Source organism: Papio anubis, chromosome 10, assembly GCF_008728515.1.
Source record: "Papio anubis isolate 15944 chromosome 10, Panubis1.0, whole genome shotgun sequence".
In the NCBI taxonomy this organism is placed as follows: Eukaryota; Metazoa; Chordata; class Mammalia; order Primates; family Cercopithecidae; genus Papio; species Papio anubis.
This window is the reverse complement of record NC_044985.1, coordinates 10633796-10657029: the sequence shown is the minus strand read 5'-3', so window position 1 is coordinate 10657029 and position 23234 is coordinate 10633796. Positions and strand designations below refer to the sequence as shown.

The 23234-nt window shown below is 39.1% G+C and overlaps 1 protein-coding gene across 4 annotated transcripts in view; it reads left to right on the top strand.

The window, feature by feature from the left end:
* Positions 1 to 5357: 5357 nt before the first annotated feature.
* PTPN4 (protein tyrosine phosphatase non-receptor type 4) overlaps positions 5358 to 23234 on the top strand; it is a 240837-nt gene continuing 222960 nt past the window's right edge. The window contains exon 1 of one of the 4 annotated variants that reach the window (XM_003909217.4): positions 5358 to 6116. The gene's annotated coding sequence lies outside the window, so the exon portion shown is untranslated. Of the gene's footprint in view, positions 6226 to 23234 lie in introns of all 4 variants that reach the window. The other 3 variants (XM_009185052.3, XM_009185053.3, XM_021923517.2) reach the window with 3 other exon arrangements.

Here is a 23234-nt window from a genome sequence, read left to right as displayed (position 1 = left end):
TATTTTTTTAAATGAATGAAAATTATGAGGACTAATTTGCATTAATGTTTACATTAAGAAGATATATACAGATTAAGTAGTTTATAATATGTATAATCAGTGTCCTAAGAACACATTTCTATATACACATTACATTCTATATACACAATTATAATGGATAATTTTTTTCAGATAATCTATACCAGCTATACTAGGTACACTATATATGCTGTCAATGTAATTTTTTATTTCAGTCACAATCAAGGACTCACGTATTTTAAATTCACATAATTAAAAATATGTTCATCTTGGAAAAAGAAGTCATAAGCAGCAATGAACTCTTTCAGATATTAAAACTCATTATAAATTCCAATAGTAAAAGAGCTTGGTATTAGAGACCATAGCAACAGAGTAATGGCCTCCAAAGATCCCTAATCCACAGAACCTGTGAGTGTTAGCTTGCACAGCAAAAAGGATTTTGCAGATGTGGTTAAGTTAAAGATTTTGAGATGTGACTATTATCCTGGATTATGTGGGTAGACACAATGCAATCACAAAGATCCTTGTAAAAGGGAGGCAAGAGGGAGAAAAAAAGGCAGAAAAGATGATGAGAGAGAAATTTGATGCCATGCTACTAGGTTTGAAGATGGGGGAGGGAGCCATGAGCCAAAGAATGCAGGTGGCTTCCAGGAGCTGGAAAAGGCATGGGAACAGATTCTCCCCTAGAGCCTGCCTCCTCAAGGAACACAGCTTGGCAACCTATTTTGGATTTTTGATGTCCAGAACTGTAAGATAATAAATTTGTGTTCTTTTAAGCCACTAAAGTTATGGTAATTTTTTTGGTTTTTGGGAGTTCTTTTTGAGACAGAGTCTCACTCTATCACCCACGTGGAGTGCAGTGGTGTGATCTCAGCTCATAGCAACCTCTGCCTCCCAGGTTCAAGTGATTCTCCTGTCTCAGCATCCTGATTAGCTGGGACTACAGGTGTGTGTCACCACACCTGGCCAATTTTTTGTATTTTTTTAGTATAGATGGAACTCCATCTATACTATACCTGGCCACCATGTTGGCTAGGCTGGTCTTGAACTCCTGACCCCAAGAGATCCACCTGCCTCGGCCTTCTAAAGTGCTGGGATTACAGGCATGAGCCACCATGTGCGGTCAAAGTTATGGTAATGTGTTACAGCAGCAACAAGAAATGAAAATAGAGATGGAGTAAATCAACGGCATGAAGTGAAAAAAAAGTCCAGATCCAAAAAAATCTTTGAGAATTTCATATCTGATGAAAGCAATCTGGGGTGTGTGTGTGTGTGTTTATTCCATAGGTGGTATTACGACAACTGGATAGTTATTTAAAAAAAAAAAAAAAAAAGCTGCATCTCTATCCCCTTACACCAAAATTATTTCCCAGATAGCAGCAGAAGATCCACTAACAATCCTGAGATTAGGATCATGGATTTTTAAGTATTTAAAAAACACAACTAAAAGTACTAGAAGAAAATATGGGATTTTTTTTTTATTGTGAAAAATACAAAACCCAGAATGATAAGAGGTGGATTATAGTAGTAATAACTCCCACACAGTGAGGGAATCAGTAGTCAATTTGGCAGCATTTATCAAAGTTAAACATGGCCATACCCTTCAACCCAGCAATTGCATTTCCAAGAATTTGTCTTAAAGAAATGCTTCGATGAAAACGTTCTTTAGAGCATTATTCGTAACAGTAAATTACTAGAAACAGCCCGATGCCCATTAATTAGAGAAAGTTAAATACATTATGGTTCAGCCCTTAGAATGACATGTATCCATATGTTTTGTTGAGGAATGATTTCCACACACATTTGTAAGTGAAACACGGTATGATCCCTTGTGTGTAGGGAAAAGAGATGTAGGTTTAGCTTATATATTCAGAGAAAATTCTGGAAGGGTACGCAAGAACTGTCAATAAAACTTTTGAGAGTGGGACTGAGAGTAGGAGGAAGTCTTAGATTTTTAAAATGTTACACTTTTTTTGTACAGTTCCTGATATCAGGATTGCTAACAGGTCTTCTGCTGCTATTCAGCAATAAAGGAAAAAAAGGAAAGAATTGCTGAAAATGAAGAGGGAGAGAGCCATGCTGACATGGTGACAAATCTGGGCCAACTGCCTCCGAGTTATATGGTATAGGATTTTTAATGTTTTAAGTATATTTAACACAGCTCTGTGATTAAAGGAAGCCCAAGCCACAGAATCCTGAACTTACTGGAAACGTGTGCCACCTCTTTAAAGGTTTCAATTATTTAAATATGCTTGTTTTTGCTTTTAAGTTATGCATGAAGATTCCAGGCAGGTAAAAAAGATGAAATTCTCCCTTAATTGACTAGCTAAGGCAGACAGGTACCTAACCAAGGTCTCCTGTTGGGGACCAGGTTAGACAGCACTCACATTTGACTGAAAGCCTGTATACCTTGTATGTCCCGCCTCACCAGCATAGGTAACAAAATGAAGTCAGTTTAAGTCATGTGCTTTTTGAAGTTAAAATTCATACCACTCTGAGCTCTACCTAGCGAGTAGAGTCCAACCTTCCCTTGAGGTTCTTCTCCCTAGATATCCCCAGTGATCCCACTGTTACTCATTTCTTCCAAAGGGGTCCTCTCCAGTTACTGATAGTGGGTGCTGGTGAGTCAGCCACAGTGCCTAGTCAAAGCTGCTTCTCCACTGCTGCTGCCTGGGGTCACTGCCAAGGCCCATACAGGCAAGAACAAATGCCTGTTCCCTTCTGGCTGTAGCTACCCAGGGTTAAGAGAGGTCCTACCATTGACCACACAGTGCAAAATGGCCAGTCCTTGCCTGCCAATATCCTCCAAGTGTGGATACAACCTTTGCTCTTACTCTCCCAAAGCACAGTCAAGGGCAGGCTGCAGACAAGGAAAAAAATCAGTCAATAGCAGTGTCTGCCAATATCCAGTAATGTTTGAGGCCACTTTTGAATGAAAAAAAAAAAAAAAAAATCTTGCTAACTTCCAACTGTTAAGTCATTTTAATTATGTCTCTTAATTATACATAAACTTTAGGTAATAATTTCTTATTCTTATAGCTCACGTCTATAAAACTAAAATAATTTTAGAAATTAAATTCACAAATTTAAAAAATTCAATTAATATTATGTATGTAATGTGTGGTAACGACATTTGTTGTTTTGCTGAAATTAAATTGTCCTCTGATATGAGAATATGGAACTCACTGCTATGGTATGTGCTTTTTTGTTTGGCATGCTTATAATTGACTTAATTATCCCAACATTCTTCTCTATTTGAATTTCTGTTAAACTTTTGTGCAGTGTGCCGTAAAGGACGTGTGACCTTCGCTTAGCCAGAATGCTGTCCTTTCCACAAGAAGTATTCTATTCTTTTCCCATTAGCCCCAGAAAATTAAATTTGTGCTTGGTGCCAAATACAAAATCAAGTGCAGGGTTTCGTTACAAGGTGGTCATCAAATGATCCAGCATAGCGGTTAGAATATATTAACTTTTAAAAGAACATAATTTAAGCAAGAGCAAAATATTTACATATTTTGCAGAGAATTTGCATATATATTTTCTTAGACTGCAGTTTAAGGAACTACATCCTTGCTACTCCAGGGTGGTCCAAAAGCCAAGGAGCTTGTTAGAAAGAGTCTCTAGGCCAGGTGCAGTGGCTCACTCCTGTGATCCTAGCACTTTGGGAGGCCAAGGCAGGAAGATTGTATGGGGCCAGGTGAGTTCAAGACCAGCCTGGGCTGGTGAGAGACTGTCTCTATGTAAAAAATAAAACAAAAAAAGCAATGCAGAGTCTCAGGTCCACTCTAGACCTAATGGATTAGAACATGCAGTTTAATAAGAACCCCAGGTGATCAGCATGTACATTAAAGTGTGAGATATATTAATTTATTATTTCACAATTCAACTTTCAATGGGCCCATGTGAGGCTGGGGCACAGTCTAAAGCGCGCGCTCTCTCTCTTTAAGGACAATTATTGATTCTTCTCCTTCCAGGGTTGCAGGCAGGTAGATTTAAGGTGAACTCAGATTTTTCAAGGAATAATGGTGAGTATTGGTAACTTCAAAGGGTCCATCCTGGTGACTTGCAGGGGAAGTTCCACTCGGGAACTTTTGTGTCTTGCTTAACACCAGACACACAACTACATGTAAGCCAGGTGGCTCACACCTATAATCCCAGCTACTCCAAAGGTTAAGGCAAAATCTCTTGAGCCCAGTAGTTGGAGACCAGCCTGACAACATAGGGAGACCTTGCCTCTAAACAAAAATTACATATTGTATGATTCCGTTCACATAGCGAGACCTTGCCTCTCAACAAAAATTACATATTGTATGATTCTATTTATATGAAACATTCAATTTCTGGTGGAAGTCTCATATGATCTTTGGTTGGAGGATGACTGGATGTTGACAGATGACAATGAGGTGAAGAGCATTTTAGCAGAGGGACTGGCATGATCAAAGACAGAAAATGGCGAGTCACAGGCAGGAATGCATATTTAGGGAGGAATGAATGAGCATTGGTTACAACAGAGATCTGGGAAGAAAAGCAAGTGAAGAAGTAAAGCAGGAAACATGGATGGGCAAGCTGTCTTTTTCAAATGGAAAAACTAACAGGTGTGAGGCAGAAGTGAGTCAATATAAATTTCTATCTTGTCCAGATTTGTTCAAATTCCCTTGATTTGTAGTCATTTTGTCGGCTTGGGGGGAAAGTGGTTTTGGAAAGATCGTCTTTATAAAGGTAGGCTCTGATAGGATGCTCAAGCTAAGAGCAAGGAAGGACAAAGAAGGCACCTGGAGACAGAAAAGGGCACTAATAAAAAATTGGGCAAAAAGGAAGTGTGGCGGTCCCCAAATCCCTTCTTCCTCCATTTCAGCTGAGATCACCCGCAGGCAACTGTCCTATTACCAATAAGTTTGTATCACCAATAAAATATAATGCACCTGGCTAAAAACCCTGGCGTGATAACACCAAATTCATGTTATTGGAATGAACTAAATTGTAAAAAGCACACCGTTCCAGGCACACAGAAGGCACCCCCGAACGTTTGTTTTATAAACGAAGGTTGGTTGCTGAGGCTTTGTTTTGGAGCCTATGTTTAGGAGAGGAAATGATTCAAAACTGCCCCCCAAAACCTATATCCTTTAGGAGCACTGAGGTTGGGGCGACCTGCTGCCAAGCGCTCTGGTTTTCCCTTTTAACACAGGCTTCTTGTCCCACTATCCGGTCCCTCAGGTCAGTGGGTGCAGCAGGGGTCGCAGCCCAAGCAACCAATCCGCGCTCCAATCCGCGCTCCAATCCGCGCTCCAATCCGCGCTCCAATCCGCCCTCCCAATCCTGCTACGCCGTCCTCTGTCGCACCTGCGTGTCCCTCCGCGCTCCGACTGGAGCGACTTCTCCTCCGTGCGCTCGCGGGGCAGGCTTTTAGCCTCGCTTCTCGCGAGATCGCCTCCTGCTGCTGCCGCCGCCGCTCCCGGCCGCTGACTGGCGGCGCCTGCGCAGCCGCCATGTTCGGTTGCTATGCTGCGGCCTGGGAGAGGGGGTGTGCTTGAGGGAGGAGGAAGAGATAGCGGAGGAGGAGGGGGAGGAAAGGGAGGTGGAGAAGGAGGGGGGTGACTGAGCTCCTCTTGCACTCTCACACACAAACGCTGCCCAGGATTACCCGCCAGCTCACGCCGCGCAGCGCGCTTTTCCGCTCCTCGCGCCCCACCAGCAACGTTGTTCTCTCAGGACTCCTGGGTTCCAGGGGCCGGAATTGGGCCTGAGCCGGAGAGGAAAGAGACTTGGCTTTGGCCGAGGGGTCGGAGGATTGGGGCCAGGCCCCCCTCCCCCACGCACTTTTGGGGGTGTGGATTATCTCATCCCCGCAGGGAGGTAGGAGAGGTCGCCGGCTGCCCGCCTCCCTGCCACCTCCCTGGCGACGCCGGCCCGCGGCTGCCCAGCAGCATGAGGTGGTGCTGGCGGCTCCGGGTCGTGGCGCGACCGCTGCGGCGGCGGCTGCTCGGGGGGCGCTGAGGTAGCCCCCCGGAGCGGCACGGCGGACGCGCTTCTTCCCTGCGCGCCGGGGCCTCGAGGCTTTTTTTTCTCCAGCCGAGAGGACGCGGCTGTGATATACGAAGGTAAGAGGTTCTCCGGTCCCCGCCGGCCTCTTGGCCCTGCACGCTGAACGCGAGGCTCTTACCTGCATGTGTGGCTCCTGGGAGGTGAGCCAGGTAGAGCAAGCCTGAGGTACGAGGATGATTTAAAAGGAAGGGGAAAAAAAAATGCCTTATTTCCTTTCTTCCTGGGACCTCTGCTCTTGCGGGGGTTATAGTTGGAATCTCTGTTGTGGGTCAGAGAAGGGACAAGGGATGGAATAGGTGCGGAGATGGAATGTTTCCCAGTACCTAAACTCTAGGTAAAGCTTTGGAATCTTAAGTTTTCCATTGCTGGTAGAATTCCTTTTTTTTTTTTTTTAATTGGCTCATATGAGCGCTTTTTGCACGTTGCATGAGCCAACTATTCCTACCATTGAAGTTTTAAGCCTGTTATGATTCTATCAGTCTATACCTGTATTTGGGAATCTGTAGTTGTGCTAAAAAAAAAAAAAAAAAAAAAAAAGTTGAGATGTAGGTAAATAATGATGCATTTCGCAGGGTTTCCATAAAATGGAACAGCTTACAGTTGCACAGGTGATATGTGGATGTTTCTGCAAAACTTGGGGTGGAAGATTTTATGTCTGGGCTTGCATCATGTAGTGACATCAGTATGTACAAGGACGATTTGTAGGATTTTTCAGAACGCTTGTTCTAGGGTAACTTGTTATACATCTGCAGTATGCCAGCTGCTTTTCGCATAAGAGGTTTCAGTAATACTAAGTTTCTGTGTCCAGATCTTGGGCCCAGTTGAAAGAGTACAGCGGATTGGTCACATTTAAAACGTATTTATGGAGAAAGATAAAAACAAAAGGCCAATGTGTCCGACTTGCAAAAGGCAATTAGAGTAGAAAGAAGACTGGAATAGTAAAAACCAGGGCATTTTTAAATCTTGGTTTTCTGAACTTGAACGTGCCAGAGGAAAAAAATTTTTTTTTCAATTTTAAGGGGGAAGGAGATGGCCTTAAAATAAAGTATTGTTCAGAGCCTAAAGTGTGCTTAATGAAATAGAGCTAGATATATCATTTAAATCTTAGATTTGATTAATATAAATTCAGCTTGCTTTTAAAGAAAAAACTCATAAGCAAAAGTTTGTGTATTGTACAGAACCTCTTCACTAGCTCATGAATGTGATCATTTTGTGGACATCACCATTTTTTGTCAGAATAAATTTATGCTCCAGTTACCACAAAAGCAATTTTTATGTCTCTTCGCATTTTTTATGGTACACATATCTTTGTTACATTTTGCATTGAAACACGCACGGTCCCATAATATGATCTTGAGTGATTTATAAGAGAAACAGTCTTTTTTGTACATGGGAATGTTTGTGATTTTGCTAGTCTGTTTTAAAAATTTGGCAAGAGGTTTTTAAAATCCAAGGAGGCATCACTATTTTGTAGTTTTAAAAAATATTAATTGAGTAGGTCCACGTTTATTAAGTTAGAAAATCATAGGTTCCTCAAGTAGTAATAGATGAGGATGGGATTTTCTTACTGCCCGTTTTCTAACGTCTTAGCTTCGGAGCTGTAGGTATTGAATTGAGTCAAACTTGTGTTTTTTTCTTATGTTCTAATTAAATAGCTTTTAAAATGTCCCTGGTAACATTGTTACTTTAAATTTATAACACCCAATTTCTAATTTAGGCTAGGCATAAAACCAGCATTGATTGAACATACTTGCTAAAAATACTTTCTGGGTCGGATGTACTTAGAATGCAGCCTCAGGAAATTTCATTTGAACTATTCTGTGACCAGTGTACACTTCATTATTGTTGAAGGACTTTAAAAAAAATTATAGATCTCTCATACTCAATTTAATCAGTTTGGGCATAGATGCCTAACTTTTAAAAAAAGTATAATAAAGTGAGATAGTAATACAGTTTATGTGAGATGGTAATAAAAACTTTTCAGCTTTTTTTTTTAACTTATATGACTTCGTTAGATTGTTATTAAAGTGTGATTTGTATTTTTAAAATAGTATTGTTTTTTAAACATAATCTGTTTAGTATTTATTTATGACTTACAAACTCTAAAAGCGGAATCAGTGATCATGGTTTTTAAGTTGTCTTTAAGGAGCAGTAAGAGACTAGCACAGAATTGCAAGGAGGTCTGTTATCGAGAGTACTTTTGCCTCCGCTTGAGAGTTAATATGGCCACTTTTAAACAAGAAAACTTTTCTAAAAATATGTGGAAATCTTGTTTGGTGTATGTTTAGGGGCAAATGTTTAAAAGTTCTGCCTAAATTCTTAGAATGCAAAATTGATCAACTCACTAGGAGTGGTTGCTGTGGCTAGGAGTGGTTATTGTGGCTAAATATGAATTGTTGCTCCTATATAAAATTTAGCTATTGGTAGAAGTTTACGAACTGAGTTGAATTTTGTTGTTTTTCTTGGTTATTGCATGTTATGAAGTTTTTTATGTACCACAATCCAGATGTGTTAAATTTGCCAGTTTACTAGAATAAGCTCTGAAGCCTTGAGTTTGGCTCAGCATTCCGAACATCCTTTTTATTGTTTGCCAGAAAAGTACTGTAGGAAGGAGGCGTTGTTATCTCTTCATTTAATATTTAATTAGTAGTACAGACGGTGAGATAGGGTATAATGTAGAAATACCATAGAATCATCTTTATTGATATGAAAGTACCATTGTCTAGGAACAGCATAATTTCTTACCTTTTGCATGAATGGGGAAAAAGAGGAGGGGAAATTTATTAGACTCTCTTTCATTTCATTAGAGGTATCTTCCCTCACATTCATTCTTCATTTCATTATTCTTAAGTAGAAACTTTGGAAGAGAGATGCAAGTAGTTGAATAAATTAGTACAAAATGAAAATTACATCGTATAGACTATCATGAGGAAGATAACTTGGATTGGTTATTGTGTTTGTGTTTTTTAACAAGGAGGTTATATAGAGTAGTTGAAAGAAAAAAGGATCCAGAAGGGAAGAGTGTTAGTATTTATTGTCTGTTAAGTGTCAGATACCGTATAAGGGGCTTTTCATGTTCCACTCACCAAGTACACTTTATGAGGTAGGTACTATTAATCCTGTCCCCTCCCTGCCAAATAGAAGCTAAGGGAAATGAAATAACTTGTCCAGGCTCATACTTCTAGTAAGTGGAATTCTCTGAAACTATTCTTTAGATCAGTTCTGTCCAATTAAACGTTCTGCAATGATGGAAATATTCTTTTTTCCTTCAACTTTATTGAAGTATAATTGACAAATATGATAGAAATATTTTTTGCACTGTTAGTTATGGTAACCATTAACCATGTGTGGCTGTGGAGCACTTAAAGTGTGATGAGTGTGTCTGAGAAACTAAATTTAAAATTGTATTTAATTTTAATCAATTTAAATTTATAGCCAGATGTGGCTGGTATCTGTAGTATTGGACAGCATAGCTTTAGGTCTTCCTGCTTAGAAAATCTGAGTTCTAGTATTTAATCTTGCACTAGTTTATTTATATATGGCATTAGGCAAGTTATTTAGTTCTGAGCTTCAATTTAATCTGGTGTGAAAATGAAGGGGTTGCCACTGAAAGATTATCTCCAAGGTTCCTTCTTGCTTAAAGTTCTGTGATTCTTATTAAAACATACAGTAGCATTTAATATTCACAAGCATTGTATCTGAAAGGATCCCCCTCCCCAGTATGCTCACCCATTACCTAAAGATTTTTATTTAGTCAGTTTCTCTTTTTGAGAAGAGTATGTATAAAGCACACATAAAGGGTAGTGGATTATTCCCCACCTCCCCATTTGTTTGGCAAAAACATTGTGTAACTCAAGGCAGTACTTTATGATGGAACAAAGTTTGAATCTTTAAAGGTCATATTTTAACACGCCACCTTCCCATTTAAAAATATATAGGAGTTCCCTGGTACTTATCAAATTAATTACAAATTTACCTGCTTCACCTTGAAGACTTTCTACCAACTTCATCTCATTAACCTTGTTTCTCATACTTGCTTAAAAAGAAAATAGCCTTGTTTTTTCCTTTGTCCTCGTTTCCTTAATTTAAACATCGCCTTCTCCAGTTCATATGCCACCTCTTTAAACCTTTTTCAAAATTCACCTGTTTCTGGAAGAATGCTGCTTAATCCACTCACAAGGATCAGTTAATGAATCCTGGTAATAGGTACCCTAAGGTTAACATGTTTGTTTAGATATAGTTTAATACATCCTTCTTAAGCTTTTTTTTTTTTTTCCTGCTTAAATTTTTACGTTACCTACTCTGTTTCCTTAATTTTCTTAGGTTAAAAAAATTAAAATAAGAATTGTTTCTTTATTGCCTTATGAATTTAGTCTATTTTTCAACAATACTGCTTTTAAAAGTTGCTAATTCTTTAAAAAGATAAATACTGTAACAACATTTACCCTTGGTCACCACCATAATATATTTTTTTTGTTTCCTTGCAGATAATTGTTCATATTTATAAAATAAAGTTGTGTGGTCGAGATAGAATTTTGAGATGAATATATTGGGAACATTGTGTAGTAGAGACTGTGCAATGTAGGGAAAAGATCATAGACTTTGGAGTCAAATCTGGTTTGGAGTCTAGCCTCAAAAACCTTGTACAAATTATATAATTTCTGAGTCAGTTGGCCTTGAATTGTTGTGAGGATTAAGATAATATATGTAAGGCATCTAGCATTGTGCTTTAAATAGAAGAGATGATCAATAAGTGATAGTTGGTATTTTTTTTTCATTTTTCTATTCCCATCTTCATGAATATTATTTATTTATTTATTTATTTTAGCTACCCAAAGCCGCCAAGGTCAATGAATATAATTTAAGTAATTAAACATTCAGGTGATATACCATGACTGATTTAGACATTTACCTTTTGTTAACCGGTTTTTTGTTTATTTCCTCAGTTTAAAACCCTAGGACTGGGATAATGGTCAAGTGTCATGAATATTTCTATGCCAGATCTCTCTCTTACAAAAGTACCTACAGTGGGTGTCCTTGTTTTGGGAAGAAAAAATCCTAATTGTATAATTGTATTTCATTGTTTTAATTAATGTAATTTGAAAATTTATTTGGGGATGATGGTGAACATTCCTTTATATGTTAGTTAAGCAAACATTTGAAATGCCAATTGTAGTGGGAGCAATGGTATAAAGGTAAATAAGACATGATTTTTGTCCTTGAGCTCACATTCTAGGATGGTAACACATGTCAACAAACAATTACAATTCATAGTGACAGTGTAATAAGATCTGGGGAAAAGAGAAGTGGCATTTGAATATGGTCTTGAAGGATCATTTGGAATTGATCTGGGTAGAGAGAACAGCATGTACAAAAAGTCAAGTATGAACGGATGTGTGTTGTGTTTGGAGAAATGTAAGTTGTCTTGTTGGATATGTCTGTCTGTCTCTGGGTGGGTGTGGTTGTCTGTTCCTGTGTGTGAATCTCTGCGTGTGCGTGTGCGTGCGTGCGTGTGTGTGTGTGTGTGCTCGTGCGCACGCATGTGTGTTGATTGCAGTGGGAAATGAAGCCTTGTGGGGGTCCTTGTGTTTGGGCAATGAGTGGGATCATTTTAAGACCTTTAAAATAGAGCTTCCTAACTGGTGTGCCATGAATGGTTTACCAGTGTTTCAGAGAGCAAGATACCCTTGTTTATGGGACCTGGGCATATCAGATCCCCTTCCCCACCCCGCCCCAGGATGGTTTCTTTTGGCTTTGAATAGCCTTCGTGGCTTATCCCAGTGTGCTAAGAAATTATTATTTTCTTTGTTGCCAAGTTGGGAAAAGGATTGGGAAAACCACTGTTTAAGAGACTGTAAGTATTGGAAAGTTTATGGTACCCACTCACCCTTGGCATACACTGTGTAATCAGAAATAAATATCAAATCCTAAAGTAAGCTTAAGGTAAACTTGAGAATTCTTAAGTCAGAGTCCCTCGTCTTTCTGCCTCTTTTTCTCTCCCTTTACCCGCTGCCTCCCCCACTTCACTGTTGTGTGTGCATGTGCGTGTGCGTGTATGTGTGTGTGTATGTGTGAAATATCTTTTTGGTGCCCTTGCGTTACTGGTGCCCTAAACATGCATTTAGTCTGCCTCTTGAGAAATCAGCATTAACATTCGGGAACAATTAGAGGTATTTAAATAAGGAATGATAAGATTAGATGCGGGTTTTGAAAGGTAATTCGTGACTTCTAGATAATGATGCAAAGATACAAGGATAATGCAAGGATGATGAGGTTAGAAATGGAGCAGAGAGACCAAAGAGACCAGATGCTGTTGCAGTGGTCCACGGGAGGGATGATAGGAACCAGAAATAGGGTAATATAGATTAGAACTGAAAACTGAGTAGTTTCATTAGACCTGAGAGTCCATTTGGACATTGTGGGGGAAGAGTTGAAGATAATGCTAAGATTTCTTCTTTAGCAACTTCCCTTCTTTAGCGAGGGAAAGCCAGATGATTTTTATTGAGCGCTTCCAGTGAGCCAGGTATTTTGCTAGACAGTGAAGTTGTCATGGTTGTCATGAGTTCTTATTTAACATTTTAAAATAATTTCAAACCTAATGAGAAATCTCAAGAAAAGTACAACAAAGAGCTCCCAAATCGCCTTAAACTAATTTTTAACATTGTACTAGCTATGTATCATGTGTATACACAACACAGAATGAGCCTGGAACATCTAGTGCTTGGCTCAGTAAGGCCTTCTTTTCAGGATGCCCCAAGGGGTAACCTTGGAATTGTCTTCAACCCTTTCCCTTTTTCTACTATATCTAATTGGATCCTCAAATTTCAGTGAAACAACCTCATCATCTCTCATTTCTGGTCCTACATTTTAATCCTTATTTCTCCATTTCAGGGGAATGCACCATTTCTAGTTTCATTTGACTTTTTTCTGAATTATTTGAGAGCAAGTTGCAGACATGATGCCTATCACTCCTAAATATTTTAGTGTGTATTTAGAAAACAGGACAGTTTCCTACATAACTGCGAAATCAGGCAGCACTACCTTCAGGTCCCTAGATGCCATTCAAATTTTTCCAGCTATCCCAGTAGTGTGTCTCGTTTCTTTTTGGTCCAGCATCCAATTCAGGTTCACACATTGCATTTGATTGTCACATCTTTTAGTCTCCCATCAGTTTGGAATGGTTCCTTAATATTTCCCTGTCCTTTATGACCTTGACAGTTTTAACGAGTGGAGTCCTTTTTTTCTGTAACATGTTTTCCTCAACTTAAGTTCATCCAGTGGTTCCTCATGTGCAGACCGAGTGCATTGTTGGCAAGAATGCCATAGAAATAATGTTGTGATATTCTTAGTACATCACTAGGAAATGTGCTGTATAGTCCTGCTACCAGCGATGTTTAACTTTGAACATCTGTTAAATTCAAGTCTGCTGGGTTTCTCTACTGTGAAGTTACCGTTTTTTCCTTTTGTAATTGAGAATTCTCATGTGAGAAGATATCTAGGAGTGTGTCAATAGAGCTGAAGGTGCTAACCACCAGCCTTCAGGTCTGATGACTGCTACCTGAATCAGCCACAACTGTGAAAGCTGTGGCCTACATTTATTAGTTCATATTCTACTGACAGAGATTTCCCCCTTCTTCTCCATACATTTATTTATTCATTCATTTATATCGATATATTCTCCTGGATTTGTTTCTGTTTAGTGGTTTTTATTAGTTACTGTCATTTTAAAATTTGATTTTGTTGGTCAAATTGTCCCAAATTTGGCCTTTAAGTTGGCTCCCCTATCTCCTTGACCTGTCCCCCTCCTTGGTGTATTTCCTTACATTCTGGCCTAACAAGATGTTCCAGATGATCTTAATAATCTCCAATCACAGCTCTGAAATAGTTTGTTTTTCCAAGGAATCCAGATTTTTTTTTTTTTTTTTTTTAAGTAGAGGTGCTATTTAGGAACTGAGATCCGAGTGTTTACTGTGTTCATTTCTGCTGGTATGTCATCACTTTTAGGGGGATAGAGCTAGGAATTGCATAGATGTATGCACACATCTGAATCTGTTTCTATGCCTATGTAGAGGTATTTTAAAAGTTCACCCTGGGCCAGGCACGGTGGCTCAAGCCTGTAATCCCAGCACTTTGGGAGGCTGAGGCGGGCGGATCACGAGGTCAGGAGATCGAGACCATCCTGGCTAACATGGTGAAACCCCATCTCTACTAAAAATACAAAAAAATTAGCTGGGCGTGGTGGCGGGCACCTGTAGTCCCAGCTGCTCGGGAGGCTGAGGCAGGAGAATGGCGTGAACTGGGCGGGGGTGGGGAGATGCGGAGCTTGCAGTGAGCCGAGATCGCACCACTGCACTCCAGCCTGGGGGACAGACCAAGACTACCATCTTAAAAAAAAAAAAAAAAAGTTCACACTGATACAACCAATTCCAATCTAACATCTCAGGATTCGTCTAGCCTTTTCCCTTTCTGTATTTGTAAATCTCTTCTCCAGCAGTGAGAAATTGGTTCCTGTTATCTCCTCAGTGTATTTACTTATCTGCTCAATCCCCTTGTATGTGCCAGTCTTCTGACCCCACATTAGTTATCTCCTTTCTCCTTGCTTGCCACCTCTAAGGCCTGTGGCATGGGGTCCTCAGGGCATGCTGTCAGGTCCATGTGGTAATGAGAACTTCTCATTTAATCTTTTTTTCCCCCCTTATTTAATCAGGACAGAAATTTGTTAGAAAGGTGCCATTCCTAGTTTTAAAAGGAGAACAGAGCTGAAATTCAAAAAGGTGTGTGTCTTTAGGCATGTTACTGTGTAAATAGCTGAGTAAATATTTTGCATTCAGATTCGTCTGATACTGAAACATCTTTTCTCTCCTGTACTGCATAGCCTCTATCTGTGGAATCCAAAGTGGCAGGATTTAAGGTTGTGTAGATGGTAGCTGAAGCAATGGGTGTGACTGTCACTGCTTATGAAGTATATATAAAGTTAGGGAGAGGCACGCTGACAGAGCTCCTAACTACCATCATTGAAAGATTAAGGACTCTCGGAAATCAAGAAGCCAGTGAAGAGGACTGATAGAAAGGTTGTGAGAGAGAAGAGTGTGGTTGTGTTAGATGATGATGAAGTAAGGAATTTCATGAAGCTGTCATGCTGCTGAGAGAAAAAGAGAAGACCAAAAGGCTTTGAATTTGACTATTGGAAAGTTATTGATAATCTTAGCTATTTGGTTTTTCCAGTGTGTTCAGGCAAGCTGCCTGTATCAGAATTATGCAGATACTAATGAAAAATTTGAACTCCCCAGGTCTCATCTAAGACCTTACAGATTGTTAAAAGGGGGAGTGGGGAGCCAGGAGGTAGTAGCCTGGAAAAATCGACTGAAATGCTAAGGCTCTTCTGAGGTGTACTAGTTTGAGGTTTGTTGCTTTAGCAGAAGAGTTATAGTAGAAGGGTGTGATAAACTAAATTGAGGAAACCACGTGTACAATGAATATAGATGAGACAGCTCTTCGAGAAGTCTGGCCATAGATAAGAGACCTCAGGTCATGGAAGAATAGGGGACAGCATCGAGAAAAATACCTTTGTGTTTCAAGGGTTACATACACCTTAACATTTGTTGGGATTAAGAGAAGGAAACTGTAGTGATTATTTTAAAGTTGGGTAAGCAAAACTATATAGCAACACCTACTATCAAAAAAATGCCCTGAGTGAACTTTGGTAGGTATCTAGGATAGCTGCCTGCTCCCATTTTAAATGCCATCTTTTGATAGGTCTTTGGAGTAATCCAAGGGTCATTGTTTATTTTATTTTTAGTTATATTTGTATCTTGTGTTTTTGTTATACAGTTGTGTTAAGAGCTTCTCTTTGCTCATTTTTATGCAAACACGAATTCTAAGTATATTCTTGTATATAGACGAGTCACCAGCAATACAATTAAAAATTACGTCCAGAATTGGAGGCGACTTTAGAGGGAAAGCCAGTCCAGGGCAGATTTAATGTATTCTTTGAGCACCAGCTAGGTACCAGGCACTGTGCTTGGCTGTGGGGATACAGAATTGAATAAGACATGCTCTTTATCATCAAGAGTATTGTTCGTTCTTCAGAGGAACTTGAAATCTAGTATATAGCTAGAAATGGTACAGATAAGTCATAGATAACTATGTTAGTCTACAGCAAAGTAAGTACAGATAAGTCAATGTTTAATTAATACAGCAGTGTATATTACCGTGATTCTCAGACTTTTAAAATTGTATTTAAGTTGTATTTTCCTATTTGAATTGGCAATATGGCTACGTGGTTCAAGTTTCAAAATAATATAAAAAGGCATATGAGAAGTCTTGATACCACTCCTTCTCTTTCCTGTTCTGTATAGGTGACTACTTTTATTTTTTGTATATTCTATGGTATTTATGCAAATAGAAACAAATAGAAAGATTACTGTTTTCCCCCTACCTTTTTATGTAGAAGGTATTTACTACATAATGCTTTGTACCATAATTTTTAAATTTAAAATATACCTTGGAGATCATTTGACTTTAGCATATAAAGAGCTGTCCCTTTTTTCTTCTTCTTTTTAACAAAATTTAGTAGTATGTTCTATTGTATAGATATACTATTAAGCTAACTAATTCTAAGTATTTAAACTTTAAGTTTTAGACCCCTTTACTTACGTAACCCATTTCCTTTCACCTCTTTCTGTATGAACTAGTGCTCCCTGAGGCATTTTTGCATTAGTGACCTGCCTGACTTTTCTGCATCTAAAGGGCCTAATTTTCTTTTTTTTTTTTTTTGAGACTGAGTCGCGCTCTGTCACCCAGGCTGGAGTGCAGTGGCGCTCTCTCTGCTCACTGCAACCGCTAGCTCCTGGGTTCAAGCGATTCTCCTGCCTCAGCCTCCAGAGGAACTGGGACTGCAGGCTTTTAAAAGTCTTGTCAGTTCATGCTTTTACTCAATAGAAACCAGTTACCGTGTAACAAGTTTGACAACCTTGAGACTCCCATGCTGTGAGGAAGCCCAAACTCTCACAGGAGAGACAAGAAGGCCATGTGGATGAGTACTTCAGTGAGGACACATGAGAGTGATGCCTTCTTGGACTTTTCAGCCCAGCCCTGCCATCAACTGAATGTAGATGAGTGAATGATCCCAAATGATGCCAGATGACATCCAGTGAAGCAGAAGAGCTGCCTAATCTAGCTTTTACCCAATTCCTGGCCAGGGAATTGTGAGACATATAAATCCTTATTGTCTGAAAATAAATAAATAAATACATAAATAAAAGTAGGTTTATTTGAGTGCAGATCTGTATCTGTTCTGCTCTGTCCTGGTTTTCTGTGTTAACAATGTCCTATATTTAAGTTCCTGGACTCCAGTCTTGTAGCTGGAGCTCTCTGCTATCTGCTGTAAGCGTTGCCTGCTGCCATGTTTCCTTGTTGTGTTTTTCCCTGATTGCTGGGATACCACCTGCTTATCTGACCTCTATGATGCTAAGGACCTGCTTGCCTGGATCACTACTTATTGCTTGGTACTATAAGCTCTGGATACTATTTTCTAACTGCCTGTCTGTATTGCCTCTCATCATCATTAGCGAGTTTCCCTCTTCTCCCCTAATTTTCCCGATTGTAGCCCTATCAACCCCTTGAGTTTTAGTTTGTCAGTGTGAAACTTGGCAAAACTTCTGAAATTATTTGGGATGATTTAAAATTTTCTTGATGTTAATTGTTATAAGTCCATTATGCTTTGTCTGGACTCTTGTAGTAGTCTTTTTAAGGGCAGTTTGCTATAGTTTTGCCCTTTATGATCTGCTTTACGCTGTAGCCAGAGTGATTCATGTCTGATCAGAATTCTTTTATCTCTCCATCTCTCTATAAAATAAAATGAAGGAGTTTTCCAAGGGGATTAAAGTTATTTGGGAAATATCAGTTTTTAAGGTAATATTCTTTTTGTCTGTTTCTTTTTTAGATACATCTTGTTCATGAAAGCAAAATATCATTACAAATGCCAAGGACTTCCAAATTGTTTTATTTGCATTGAAATAAGGAAAATATTTCTAATATATCTTACTGTTTCCAGCCTAGCACAAATTGCAGTCAGTTATAATGGCTTACTACAAGAAGCTACTAGGGAAAATGGAATGTCTTCATTGGGAAGGATCGTGATTTGAAAAAGTTCTCTTAGGTAATTCTGATACTGTGACTCACTTTGTATCTGGCTATTTTTATTGCTTTTGATCTGTGTTATAATTGTTTACAAAAATAATTTTATAACCAACTGTGTGTTATATGCAATTCTGAAATTCCCATATGCCTAAAAAACCCAAAAGTTTTGTTAACTAATTTGGCAACCAAACTTGACCTATACTGAGATGAGGCTACTTAGTCTCATTTATTCCACTTACAGTGTACATTCTTCAGATTCTCTGAAGAAATTTTATTTATTTATTTATTTATTTATTTATTTATTTATTGGAAATGGAGTCTCGCTCTGTTGCCCAGGCTGGAGTGCAGTGCCATGATTTAGGTTCACTGCAACCTTTGCCTTCTGGGTTCAAGTGATTCTCCTGCCTCAGCCTCCCAAGTAGCTGGGATTACAGGCTCACGCCACCACACCCAGCTAATTTTTTATATTTTTGGTAGAGATGGGGTTTCACTGTGTTGGCCAGACTGGTCTCAAACTCTTGACCTCAAGTGATCCACCCACCTCGGCCTCACAAAGAGCTGGGATTACAGGCATGAGCCACCGTGCCTGGCCCTTAAAGAAATTTTAAATAGCAGTATGGTTGAATACAGGGTGCTGCCCTAGAACCAAGAACATTACTTAATGTAAGGCATCTGTGCCATATCACCTGTCTATGTCCCAGATACTCTGAAATTCAAAACACTTCTGAAAGTGTTTTGAAGCTAGAGATCTCAGTTACAGGATTGTAGATCTGAACCACCAAATTCCCTAGCAATGGAAAGAAGTGGTACTTTGTTTTCTTTTGTATTTCTTTTTAGTGATAATGTAGTTGAACATTTTTTCATGTTTATTTCATTTATTGCTTATATTCTTCAAATTCTGTGTTCATTTATCTGCTAGGGCGAATAGTTTTTTCTTACTAATTTATAATATCATAGATACTAACTGGTTTTCTGTTCATTCTAAGTTTCTGTAACTGGCATATTAATGGAAACTGCTACAAGTTGAAAATGCATATACAGCCGATGCTTGAAAACATGGATTTGAACTGTGTGGGTCCACTTATACATGGATTTTTTTTTCAATAAATATATCGGAAATTTTTTTGGAGGTTTGGGACAGTTTGAAAAAAACAGATGAACTATATAGCCTAAAAATATCAAGACATTTTTTCAATTAAGAAAAAAAACTGACTGGGCGCGGTGGCTCACGCCTGTAATCCCAGCTCTTTGGGAGGCTGAAGCAGGCGGATCATAAGGTCAGGAGTTCAAGACCAGCCTAACTAACATGGTGAAATGCTGCCTCTACTAAAAATACAAAAACTAGCTGGATGTGGTAGCGCACGCCTGTAATCTCAGCTACTCAGGAGCTGAGGCAGGAGAATCACTTGAACCCAGGAGGCGGAGGTTGCAGTGAGCCAGGATCATGCCATGGCACTCCAGCTGGGCGACAGAGCAAGCCTCTGTCTCAAAAAAAAAAAAAAAAAAAAAAGAAACTAAAAAGGAAAAATTAGATATGTCATGAATACATAATAGATACTAGTTTATTTACTACCATAAAATATACACAAATCTTCTATAAAATGTTAAAATTTAACAAAACTCACACAGACCATACATGGCATCATTTGCAGTTGAGAGAAATGTGAATAAACATAAAGATGCAGTATTAAATCAACTGCATACAATTAACTATCTTCATAATGTATTACTGTAATAATTTAATAGCCACCTCTATTTCTAGTGAGTGCAAGTGTTGGAAGTATCCATTTAAAATGCCATATGATGCTAATCATCTCCACATGAGTAGTTTGTCTCTCCAGTTAATTGCCTATCACAATAAAAAGTGATCTTTTGTGGTTATTAAGTATTTTTCAGCATATGTTTCATCATGTGTAGTGCAATATCATAAACCTTGAATAACACCATGGAACCCATATGAAGTGCAACTAGTGATGCTGGAAGTGCTCCCAAGGAGAGAAATGTCACAACATTACAAGAAAAAGTTGAATGGCTTGATATGTAGCATAGATTGTGGTCTGCAGCTTTGGTTGCTTGCCATTTCAAGAGAAATGAATCCAGGATAAAGACCTCTTTTTTTTTTTTTTTTTTTAAGAAATCTGTGAAGCTGTTGCTATAGCTACACCAGCAGGTACAAAAATCTTGCACTTTTTGTGAAATACCTTTTTATCTCACATGAAAATGCAGCTTTTATGTGGGTGCAGGATAGCTATTAGAAAGGCACACTTATAGACTCTAATATGATTTGAGTAAAAGCAAAGTCATACAATGACTTAAAGCAAAAGAAAGGTGAAGGATCTAAAGTTTGAGAATTTAATGCCATCCAAGGATGGTTTGATAGTTTTAGAAAGTTTGGCTTAAAAAATGTCAGGATTACAGGAGAAGCAGCTTCTGCCAACCAAGAGGCAACAGATGAGTTCGTAGGCACCCTTAAGAAAATCATTGAGAACCAGGCACGGTGGCTCATGCCTATATCCCAGCACTTTGGGAGGCCGAGGTCGGCAGATCATGAGGTCAGGAGTTTGAGACCAGTCTGCCCAACAAGGTGAAACCCCGTGTACTAAAAATACAAAAATTAGCCAGGCATGGTGGTGTGTGCCTGTAATCTCAGCTACTCAGGATGCTGAGGCAGGAAAATCGCTTGAACCTGGGAAGTGGTGGTTGCAGTGAGCCAACATCACACCACTGCACTCCAGCCTGGGCAACAGAGCGAGACTCCATCTCAGAAACAACAACAACAACAACAAAAACTAAGAAAAAATAAAATCATTGAGGAGAAAAGATATCTGCCTAAGAGGTTTTTAATGCAGATGAAGGTGCCCTCTTCTGGGAAAAAAAAAAAAAATGCCACAAAGGACATTTATTAGTAAAAGAGAAGTGAGCACCAAGATTTAAGGCAGGAAAAGATAGGCTAACTCTACTGTTTTATGCAAATGCAGTCAGGTTTATGATCAGGACTGCCCTTATCTTTAAAGCTGCTAATCCCCGATCCTTGATGGGATAAGGTAAAGACCAGCTGCCAGTCTATTGGTTGTATAACAAGAAGGCCCGAACAATAACTCTTTTTCTGGATTGGTTTCATGTGTTCTCTGTCCCTGAAGTCAGGAACTACTTTGCCAGTAAGGGATTGCCTTTTGAAGTTCTTTTGATGTTGGACAATGCCCTTGGCTGCCCGGAACCCTGTGAGTTTAACCCTGTGTCGAAGTGGTCTACTTGTTCTCCCAAACACAACATTTCTAATTCAGACTCCAGATTGATTAGTCCTAAGGACCTTTAAGGCTCATTACACATGATACTCTATGGAAAGAATTGTCAGCATTATGGAAGAGAACCCTGATAGAACACCATGGAAGTCTGGAGGATTACACTATTGAAGATGCCATTGTTGTTCTAGAAAAAGCTGTGAAAGCCATCAGGCCTGAAACCGTAAATACCTGCTGCAGACGACTTTGTCCAGATGTTGTGCATGAGTTCACAGGATTTACAACAGAGTCAATCAGGGAACTCATAAAAGAGATTGTGGATATCTATGTCTATGTCTATGTCTATATCATATATACTTTTAAAATGTTGAGGATGAAGGGTTTCAAGGTATATATCTTGAAGAAATTCAAGAGCTAATTAGACACAACACCAGAGGAATAAACGGAAGATGACTTGATGGAGATGAGTGCTTCCAAACCAGTGCCAGATGATAAGCAAGAAGATGTAGAAGAAACAATGCCAGAAAACAAATTGACTGTAGACAGTCTGGCAGAAGGGTTCCAGTTATTCAAGACTGCCTTTAACTTATTTTACAACATGGACCCTTCTAAGATATGGGCACTGAAACTAAAGCAAATCGTAGAAGAAGGATTGGTACCATAATATAAACATTTTAAGTGAAAGTTTTAAAAAGTCCAACATAAATTACTATGTATTTCTGTAAAGTTACTTGGAGTGTGCCTGCCTCTCCTGCTTCCCCTTCCACTACGTCTTCCATCTCTGCCACCCTGAAACAGCAAGACCAATCTTTCCTCTTCCCCCTCCGGAGCCTACTTAATGTGAAGACAGTGAGAATGATGAAGACCTTTGTGATGATCCACTTGCACTTAACGAATAGTAAATATATTTTCTCTTCGTTATGATTCTTAACATTTTCTTTAGCTCTATGGTAAGAATTCAGTATATATAATGCATATAACATACAAAATATGTGTTAATTGACTTTGTTATTGGTAAGATTTCCGGTCAACAGTAGGCTGTTAGTGAAGTTTTGGGGAAGTCAAGAGTTATATGGGTTAGGGTCAGTGCCCCTAAACCCTGCATTGTTCAAAGGTCAACTGTATTTATATGGTAAAGGAGATGATCTTGCTCCTTTGCTCACAATCCTTTAATGGCTTCCATTCTTACTTAAAGTAAAAGCTGAAGTTTTTACTGTGGCCAAAAAAGCCCTACATGGTCTGTGGACCCAGCTGTCTCTCTGATCTTATCTTTGACCACTCTTCTTTTTCATTTTTCTCAAGGCACACTGGCCTCCTTTTTGTTCTTGGCACTGGCAGACTTGTTCCTACTTCAGGTCTTCATGTTTGTTCTTCCTTCTGCCTTGAACGCCCACCTTTCTCCCAAGTGTTCCAGGCAGATGGAGTATGCACATGGCTCACTCTTTTACTTTTTAAGTCTCTGCTCAAAAGCAAATTTCTCAGCCATGGCTTTCCTGAGCCCGCTATTTAAAATTGCTTTCCTACTCCTGCATGGCTGATATTCTCTGCTTAACATCTCACATTATACTATATATATTTTTTTCTTTCCTCATTAGAATAGAAGCTCCATGAGGGCAAGGACCTTTATCTTGTTTTGTTTGTTGATATATTCATGTCGCTTCTTCCTGTCTGGCACAATGTGAGGTACTTAATAGATATGTTGAACATGGGAAGGGTTAGGGAAAAGTAAAGAGGAACATTTATCTAATTGCCTAACACATGGACACTTGATTTAAGCCTTTAGTTATAAAT